The sequence below is a fragment of the Loxodonta africana genome, chromosome 11 (assembly GCF_030014295.1).
Source record: "Loxodonta africana isolate mLoxAfr1 chromosome 11, mLoxAfr1.hap2, whole genome shotgun sequence".
In the NCBI taxonomy this organism is placed as follows: Eukaryota; Metazoa; Chordata; class Mammalia; order Proboscidea; family Elephantidae; genus Loxodonta; species Loxodonta africana.
In genome coordinates, this window is record NC_087352.1 from 10,172,243 (window position 1) to 10,181,589 (window position 9,347).

Genomic DNA, 9,347 nt, shown 5'->3' on the forward strand with positions numbered 1-9,347 from the left:
TGCATTCCTGGAGGAACTGCAGAGATTGCTGTTACCATCTAGGATTTGAAGGATGCAGTGGTGATGATTCCCACCATGTCCTCATTCAACTCGACTATTTGGCCTCTGCAAAAAACAGATGGGTCTTGGAGAATGACAGTGGATTATGGAAAACTTAACCTGGTGGTGACTCAAATTGCTGCTGCTGTTGCAGATGTAGTTTTATTGCTTGAGCAAATTAATACGTCTCCTGGTATGTGGTATGCAGCTACTGATCTGGCTAATGCCTTTTTCTCCAAGCCTGTTTTGAAGGACAATCAAAAGCAGTTTGCCTTCAGCTGGCAAGGCCAGCAATACACCTTCAGATGTCTACCTCAGGGCTTCATCAACTCTCCAGCTGTATATCATAATTTAGTTCACTGGGATGTTGATCGCCTTTCCCTTTCACAAGACATCACACTGGTCCATTACGTTGATAACGTTATGCTGATTAGACCTGGTAAGGAAGGATTTTCAGTGACTTTGGGCTTATTGGTAAACATTTGTATGCTAAAAAAAAAAACCCAGTGCTAGAGGGTGGGAAATTAATTCCACAAAAATTCAGACGCCTTCCACATCAGTGAAATTTCTAGGTGCCTGGTGGTGTGGGGTATGTTGAGGTATTCCTTCTAAAGTGAAGGATAAGTTATTGCATCTGGCTCCTCCCACAACTAGAGGAGACACAATGCTTAGAGGGTCTGTTTGGATTTTGTAGGCAATATAGTCTTCATTTGGGTGTGCTACTCTGGCCTGTTTATCAATTGGCTCAAAAACTGTTGGTTTTGAGTGGGCACCAGAACAACAGAAGGTTCTGTAATAGGTTCAGACTGCTATACAAGCTGATCTACCCCTTGAGCCGTATGATTTGGCTGATCCAATGGTGAATGAAGTGTCAGTGGCAGATAGAGATGCTGTTTGGAGTCTTTGGCAGGCCCCTATTGGTGAATCACAGTGGAGACCCCTGGGATTTTGGTGCAAAGCACTGCCATCCTTTCCAGTTAACTACTGTCCTTTCGAGAAACAGCTTTTGGCTTTTTACTGGGCCTCAGTAGAAACACTGGTGGCATAGGGGTTAAGTGCTATGGCTTCTAACCAAAGGGTCGGCAGTTCGAATCCACCAGGCACTTCTTGGAAACTCTGTGGGACAGTTCTGCTCTTCTATAGGGCTGCTATGAGTTGGAATTGACTTGACAGCACTGGGTAGGGTAGTAGAGACTGAATGCTTAACCATGGGCCACCAAGTCACCTTGCAACCTGAGACGCCTATCATGAACTGGGTGTTGTCTGACCCAAAGAGTCATAAAGTTGGACGTGCACAGCAGAACTCCATTGTTAAATGGAAGTGGTATATACGCGATCAGGCCCTAGCAGGACCTGAAGGCACAAGTAAGTTGCATGAGGAAGTGGCCCAAATACCCGTGGTCTCCACTCCTGTTACGTTATCTTCCATTTCCCAGTCTGCACCTGTGGCCTCATGGGGAGTTCCTTATGATCGGTTGACCAAAGAAGAGAAAACTCGTATCTGGTTTACAGACGGTTCTGAACAATATGCAGGTACCACTCAAAAGTGGAGATCTGTAGCCCTACAGCCCCTTTCTGGGACCTTGCTGAAGGACAGTGGTGAAGGGAAATCCTCCCACTGAGCAGACCTTCAAGCAGTGCACCTGGTTGTTCACTTTGCTAGGAAGGAGAAATGGCCAGATGTGCGATTGTATACTGATTCATGGACTGTGGCCAATGGTTTGCCTGGATAGTCAGGGACTTGGAAGGAACATGATTGGAAAATTGGAGACAAAGGTATGGGGAAGAAGTATGTGGATAGACCTCCCTGAATGGTCCAAAGAAATGAAGATATTTGTGTCTCATGTGCATGCTCACTAAAGGGTTACCTCAGCAGAGGAGGATTTTAACAACGAAGTGTATAGGATGACATGTTTTGTGAAAGCCAGTCATGCTTTTTCCCCAGCCACTCCCATCATTGCCCAATGGGCTCATGAACAAAGTGGCCATGGTGGCAGGGATGGAGGTTATGCATAGGCTTCACTCACCAAGGCTTCCTTGGCTACAGCCACTGCTGGGTGTCCAATCTGCCATCAGCAGAGACCAACACTGAGTCTCCAATATGGCATCATTTCTCAAAGTGATCAGCCAGCAACCTGGAGGCAGGTAGATTACATTGGACTACTTCCATCATGGAAAGGGCAACTGTTCTTATTGGAATGGACAGTTACTCTGGATACGCATTTGTCTTCCCAGCACACGATACTTCTGCCAAAACTACCATCTGTGGACTTACAGAATGCCTTATCCATTGTCATGGTATCCCACACAGCATTGCCTCAGATCAAGGGACTCACTTCACAACAAATGAAGTGCGGCAATGAGCCCATCCTCATGGAATTCACTGGTCTTAACCTTGTTTCCCATCATGCTGAAACACTTGGCTTGATAGAATGATGGATGGCCTTCTAAAGATACAATTACAGTGCCAGCTAGGTGGTGATCCCTTGCAGGGTTTGGCAGTATTCTCCAGGAGGCTGTATATGCTCTAAAACAGGGTCCAATTATGGTGCTGTTTCTTCCATAGCCAGGATTCATGGGTTGAGGCATTGAGGGGTGGAAATGCGAGTGGCACCACTCTCTATTACCCCTTGTAACCCACTCGCAAAATTTTTGCTTCCAGTCCCAGTGACCTTATGCTCTGTGGGTTTGGAATTCTTAGTTCCAAACTGAAGAATCATCCCACCAGGAGACACAACAATGATTCCATTGAACTGGAAGTTAAGTATGTCACTCCACCGCTTTGGGCTCCTCATACCTCTGGATCAATAGGCAAAGAAGGGAGTTACTGTATTGGCTGGTTATCAAGAGGAAATTGAATTGATATTACATAATGAAAGTAAAGAAGAGTATGTCTGGAGTATAGGAGATTCCTTAGGACATCTCTTAGTACTACCATTCCCTGTTATTAAAGTCAATGGAAAAATACAGCTGCCCAATTCTGACATGACTACTAATGGCCCAGACCCTTCAGGAATGAAAATTTGGGTCACGCCAACAGGCAAAGAACCGTGGCAGTTCGAATCCACCAGGCACTCCTTGGAAACTCTATGGGGCAGTTCTACTCTGTCCTGTAGGGTCACTATAAGGTCAGAATCGACTCAACGACAATGGAGTTTTATATATATATATATATATTGCAGCCCTGGTGGCTCAGGGGTTAAGAGCTATACTTAATAACCATAAAGTTCAGCAGTTTGAACTTACCAGCTGCTCTTTAGAAACCCTATGTGGCAGTTATACTCTGTCCTCTAGGGTCACTATGAATTGGAATCGACTCGAGGGCAACGGGTTTATATATATACTTATACGCTTTCCTGGTTTTGCCTCTCTAGAGAACCCAGCCTAAGAATTTCCTTTAATCACTTGAGAACTATTTTTAGTTTTAGTATGTGCCTCCATCTTGATGAAAAAAATTCTTTTGGTAAGAGTAAAACCAAACCCACTGTCGTTGAGTTGATTCCGACTAAATATTTTTGAAGATCCACATTTTACCTAAAAAAAATTGATTCAGCACCACCTCATACAATACCCTGTAGAAACAGTAACTTGCAGCACACACCCATTTCTTCCATTTCAAACAGTTATACAGGTCCCCAACTGCTGGCAGCACCTACTGTCAGGTGTACATAACTTACTGTCTTAGTCATCTAGTGCTGCTATAACAGAAATACCACAAATGGATGGCTCTTTAGGGCCATCAATCATCTGGTGATTCCTCAATTTCTGGTAGTTCCAAATCCTCGTCTTTTGTTGTCTCAAATACCTCGAGGCTAAGGTCTTTACTGTAGTGTCCCTATATAGTGCTTTCTTTAGTAACCCAGACCACACTGGGAAGCCAATATTGATTGGCCTTCACTTTGGACGGACTCTAATACACCTGGCCCATCATGCCTCAGGGCTTTACTGAATCTCCCAGCTATTTCTCTGAAGTCTTAAAAGCTGATTTAGAGGACCTAGTGTTTCCACATAATTCTATCCTCATTTTCAATGTGTTGATGATTTCTTACTTAGTTCCAGAAATCCCTCAGAATGAGAAGATTCCATGTATCTGCTTAATTCTTTGGCCAAAGAAAAATTTATTCTCGTCACAGTCTAGCAGGTTACAAGTCCCAATGCAGGCTGTCAGCTCCCGGGGATGGCTTTCTGTCTTTGTCAGCTCTGGAGGAAGGTCCTTGTCCTCAATCTTCACCTGGTCAAGGAGCTCCTCAGGTGCAGGGACCCCATGTCCAAAGGATATGTTCTGCTTCTGGTGCTGCTTTCTGTGTGGTATGAGGCCCCCAACTTTCTGCTTGCTTCCTTTTCCTTTTATCTTTTGAGAGATAAAATGTGGTGTAGGCCGCATCCCAGGGAAACCCCCTTTACATTGGATCAGGGAGGTGACCTGAGTAAGGGTAGTGTTACAATCCCACCCTACTCCTTTTAACAAAATTACAACCACATAATGAAGGACAACCACAGAACATTGAGAATCATGGCCTAACCAAGTTGATACACACCTTTTGGGGGGAACACAATTCAATCCATGACACCAATAAACCTGAGACACAGAAGATGTAGGTGGTACATATATGTATGGCTATTCATGAATAAATGAGTCCATCAGATGTGGGATGAGCACATTAAAAATCATTTCCCATAACAATAGCAGCAGTGGCTTCAATCAGTTTGGTACTAGGTGCAACTACTCTCAAGCCAGGTGGATAGTCTTGCTATAGGATCTAAGTGGAGGTTATAATAGCAAATAGGTCTCTGGTGATGTCTATGTAATTGAGTAAGTACTCCTAAGGCATTTCTATTCGTTTCATGAATAGATAATGAAAAGTGTCTTAGCTAGGTAGTCTTAAAGCCAGGGATTGGTTAGAGTCCTCAAGTTCACAGAAACATTCTGTTTGCTCAGGAGTTCATCATAGAGTTTGGAACCTAGGCCTAAAAAAACCTCTAAGCTTTTTAATTTTTTTTTTTTTTGTATTTGGCAAGAGATGGCTACAGATGTTTAGAAGTCTTTGTGGATCTAACTGGATCTCCCGTGAAGTTAGAATATGCCCTAAATGTTTAACTTGGATTTTAACAAATTGAAATTTATCTTTAGAGGCTTTCCGCCCTCTTGTGGCCAAACAATTAAGCAGATGCATAGGATCTTCTCATTCTGAGGGATTCCTGGAACTAAGTAGGAAATCATTGCTCTCTCCGTTGTGAAGAATGTGTCCTGAACACTACTTGTAGCCCCGCCAAGGTCACAGCAGAGGATTGGGCCTGTGGGGTGCTGGTTCCCACTGAGTCAGGTCCGGCAACTCCTCACTGCTTCTGAACTCTCTCCCCCTCCCCCTGCCACTCAGTCCAATTTCTTAACTTTGCCTTTGATCTTCAGGGCTCTTAGCTTGTCATATATATAATTGATTCACTTGTTTTGGGGGGTCTTTGTTGTAAGAGGGACTGCCAGGAGCATCTGACTACTCTGCCATCTTGGCCCCACCTCTGCAAATGGCATTTCAGAGAGACCAGGATCCTTCCTGGGAGACAGAGAATTGTTGTTAGGTGGTATTGTTGTTAGGTGCTCTTGTATCAGTTCTAACTCATAGCTACCCTGTGTACAACAGAATGAAACACTGCCATGTGCTGCGCTATATTTACAACTGTTGCTATGTTTGAGCCCATGTTTGTGGGCACTGTGTCAATCCATCTCATTGAGGCTCTTCCTCTTTTTTGCTGAACCTCTATTTACCAAGCATGAAGTCCTTCTCCAGAGACTTTTCTCTCCTAATAGCATGCCCAAAGTACAGAAGATAAAGTCTCGACATCCTCCCTTCTAAAGAACATTCTGGCTGTACTTCTTTTGAGACAGATTTGTGAGACAGATTTGTTTATTCTTCTTGCGTGCATTGTTTGTTCAATATTCTTTGCCAATTCCATAATTCAAATGCATCAATTCTTCTTCAGACGTCCTTATTTATTGTGCAGAAAGAGAGTAGGGTCCAGAGAAAGGAGGAGCAGTGGGGTCGGAAAGTGTGGACTCATGTATTGTCTTGTGTGTTTCCTCCTTAAGACACTTATTAATCTTGGTTAATTTGGATAAATTTGGATATTGTGTCTTGTAAAGAAGCCAATTTGAATACTAAGAGTTTTAGAAACTCCTAAATTCCAATTGAAATAAGCATCTGAAGCCGTTTGCTTGGGTCTGGAGTTCTGTGGGAAACCCTAGTGGTGTAGTGGTTAAGTGCTACAGCTGCTAACCTAGAGGTTGGCAGTTCAAATCCACCAGGCGCTCCTTGGAAACTGTATCGGGCAGTTCTACTCAGCCCTATAGGGTTGCTATGAGTTGGTATTGACTCGACGGCAGTGGGTTTGGTTTTTTTTTTTTCATATAGTTCTGTGATTTAGATCTCAGGTATACCAATTTTGCCAATTCATTTGAACCCAAAAGTGGCCACTGGTCAGACCAACTGTCTTTGGTCATGCCATAGCTCTAAATGCAAACATAACTGAAGACTGTAAGTCTTGGGTATGTAACATGCAGGATATCTGCTCGGCTCATATTCAGCAGAACCCATGACCATGCAAAAGACAGAGGCAAATATCTGCAGACACAAACTAAAATCTGAATAAAATGGAGCTGAACTGCAATATAATGAGCTGCAGCTTGAGATCCGAGAGGACTCACTAAATGGCTGCCAAGGCTCCTGTGCAGTGGAGAGCTGCCAGAAGGGATCAGTGGGATCCTTCACTTGTGTCAGGCAAGGATTTCGGGGCCGCAGGCTGGTTGTTTAGGTCCCGCTTCTGACACCAAGTAATTGTTGGAAACAAAACAGAGTTCCTGTCAAATAACAGCTTTATTAAGATTCAAAGATTTGCAAATCAGGAAGCACCAAAATAAAAGTTTAAAATGGCATTCTAAAGAGGGAGCATAAGTGCATGTCTTTTACACACAACTTTGCACAGAATTCGAAAAAGTATAAGGGCTACATCTGATTGGTTGACATTCAACATGCTCTTGAAAGACTCATTTCTCAAAAATTTCTGTTGGCTGGGGTACTCAGCATTAGCCACATTTTCCTGCATTCTGGAGCTGGTTCCTTCTGTTTTCTGCAGCATTCTTGGTTGTCCACCTCAGAATGTTGCAGAACAAGTTATATGGTCAAGAATGTGGTCATGGGTCATGTACTCTAAAAGGCTGAAGCAGGCGCCTAGGACAAAATGGAGTCCAATTCAGACCTGTGTCAACCACTTTAGATATGTCAAGTACCTCAGTTTTAGAGTGCTCTTTCATAGGAATTTATACGAATTAACATACTGAGCCACATGGCAGCTGAGTGAAGTGGTACTGCTCTTTTCCTTATTCTAATGATGAGGTGACATAGGATGCATAAATTATTTGCCCCTTGTCATTAGCTTTTAGGAGGCAGAGTTAATATTACATATATATGGAAACCCTGGTGGCTTAGTGGTTAAGACCGACAGCTGCTAACCAAAAAAAGGTCAGCATTTCGAATCCACCAGGTGCTCCTTGGAAACGTAGGGGGAAGTTCTACTCTGTACTATAGGGTCACTATAAGTCAGAATTAACTCGAGGGCAACTGGCTTGGTTTTTGGTTATATATATGTATATATATATAAATATATACACACACATAGATGCACACACACACATATATATAACAGAAATTGAGGAGGGAAAAGCAAATTCCAATAGAAAAGTGAGAAAGAATTTGAAGTGAAAATTCACACAAAATGTAAACATGACCCTTGAAAATATGTTCCACGTTACTCAAAAGAAATGCAAATTAAAGCTGCATTGAAGTACTTTCTCTCTTATATTGGGAAAACTTAAAAAGTTTAATATCACATTACATTGCAAAAATTGGGCAAAAATCTACTCTCATACATTGCCAGCAGGAATGGAAATTGATACAACCAGTATGGAGGGAAATTTGAAAATATGCAACAGAAGTACTTATATATATATAAAATTTGAATCTGCAAAACTAATTTTATGAGTTTATCTTTAAGATACATCTTCAACAGGCAGAAAATGTAGCTGGACAAGGTTATTTATTTCAGCATAATTTGTAATGGGAAAATATTGGAAACAACTTCAATGCCCATCGACAGCTGCAATGTTACATAAACCACGCAATGGAGTTTTTGCAGTTGTACAGAGAATGTACTAATAGGGAGTGATTTGGGAAGCAAAAAGGAAAAATAAGAAAATGTACACATATTGCTTATTTTCTGTAGAAAGAACTATGGGAATAATAAACCAGAAGATAATGAAATTGTTTGTGTACAGGGGTTAGGTTAAACGGGAAGGATGTGCTGCATGATTGAGAAAAGGAGTGGAAGGAATGGAGAGAGTGGGGCTTCTTAGAGTATAACTTTTTGTGTAGTTTTGATGTTGGGAATGTGACTAATTTACATACTCAAAAATGTACAATGAAGAATGGTGATAAAACAATGAAGTTAAAATCATGGTAGCAAATTAACCTAAATGTGTTTCAAATGAATAAAGTAACCATCCTTAAGGGGGAAGTAAGAACAAATTTAAGGGCCTTTTACTCAGAATCTTGAATATATATCCTCAGTCTAAAAACAAAAAGACAAAACACTGAACTCTAGTTAATTGAGTAGTTTTTCACAGTGGTATGAGCTAGAAATTCTGAAACTGCATTATGTGTATTTTATGATTTAACAATGAATAAATATATGTTGGATAATGGAATTACAAACATAGAAAGGAGTATACTGGTTTGAATTTTGGTGTATCAGTATGAAAGCTATAGAACTACAGACGTATGTGTGGGTGTGTATCTGTGTATGTGGTTGTGTGCGTAGACATATACATGTGTATATGTATACACATGCATATATTTGGTAATTATGATAGCTAAAAACCAAACCAAACCCGTTGCCATTGAGCCAATTCTGACTCATAGTGACCCTATAGGACAGAGTAGAACTGCCCCATAGTGTTTCCAAAGAGCACCTGGTGGATTCAAACTGCCGACCTTTGGGTTAACAGCTGTAGCTCTAAACCATTATGCCACCAGTGTTTCCCTATGATAGCTAAAGAAAAAAAAAAAAATGATAGCTAAGAGGGTCTAAATCAAAGACACCTCAGTAGCAATGATCACACCTAGCACCTTGTTCTTATCGCTAACTACATTCTCCATTAGTAGGAACCATGGCTCCTAGAAGGTATGGCAGATCTCAGGGCTGAGGCAGGGCAAGTACACAGCAATCTTAGAACAGAGAGTATCAGAATGTAAGTACTG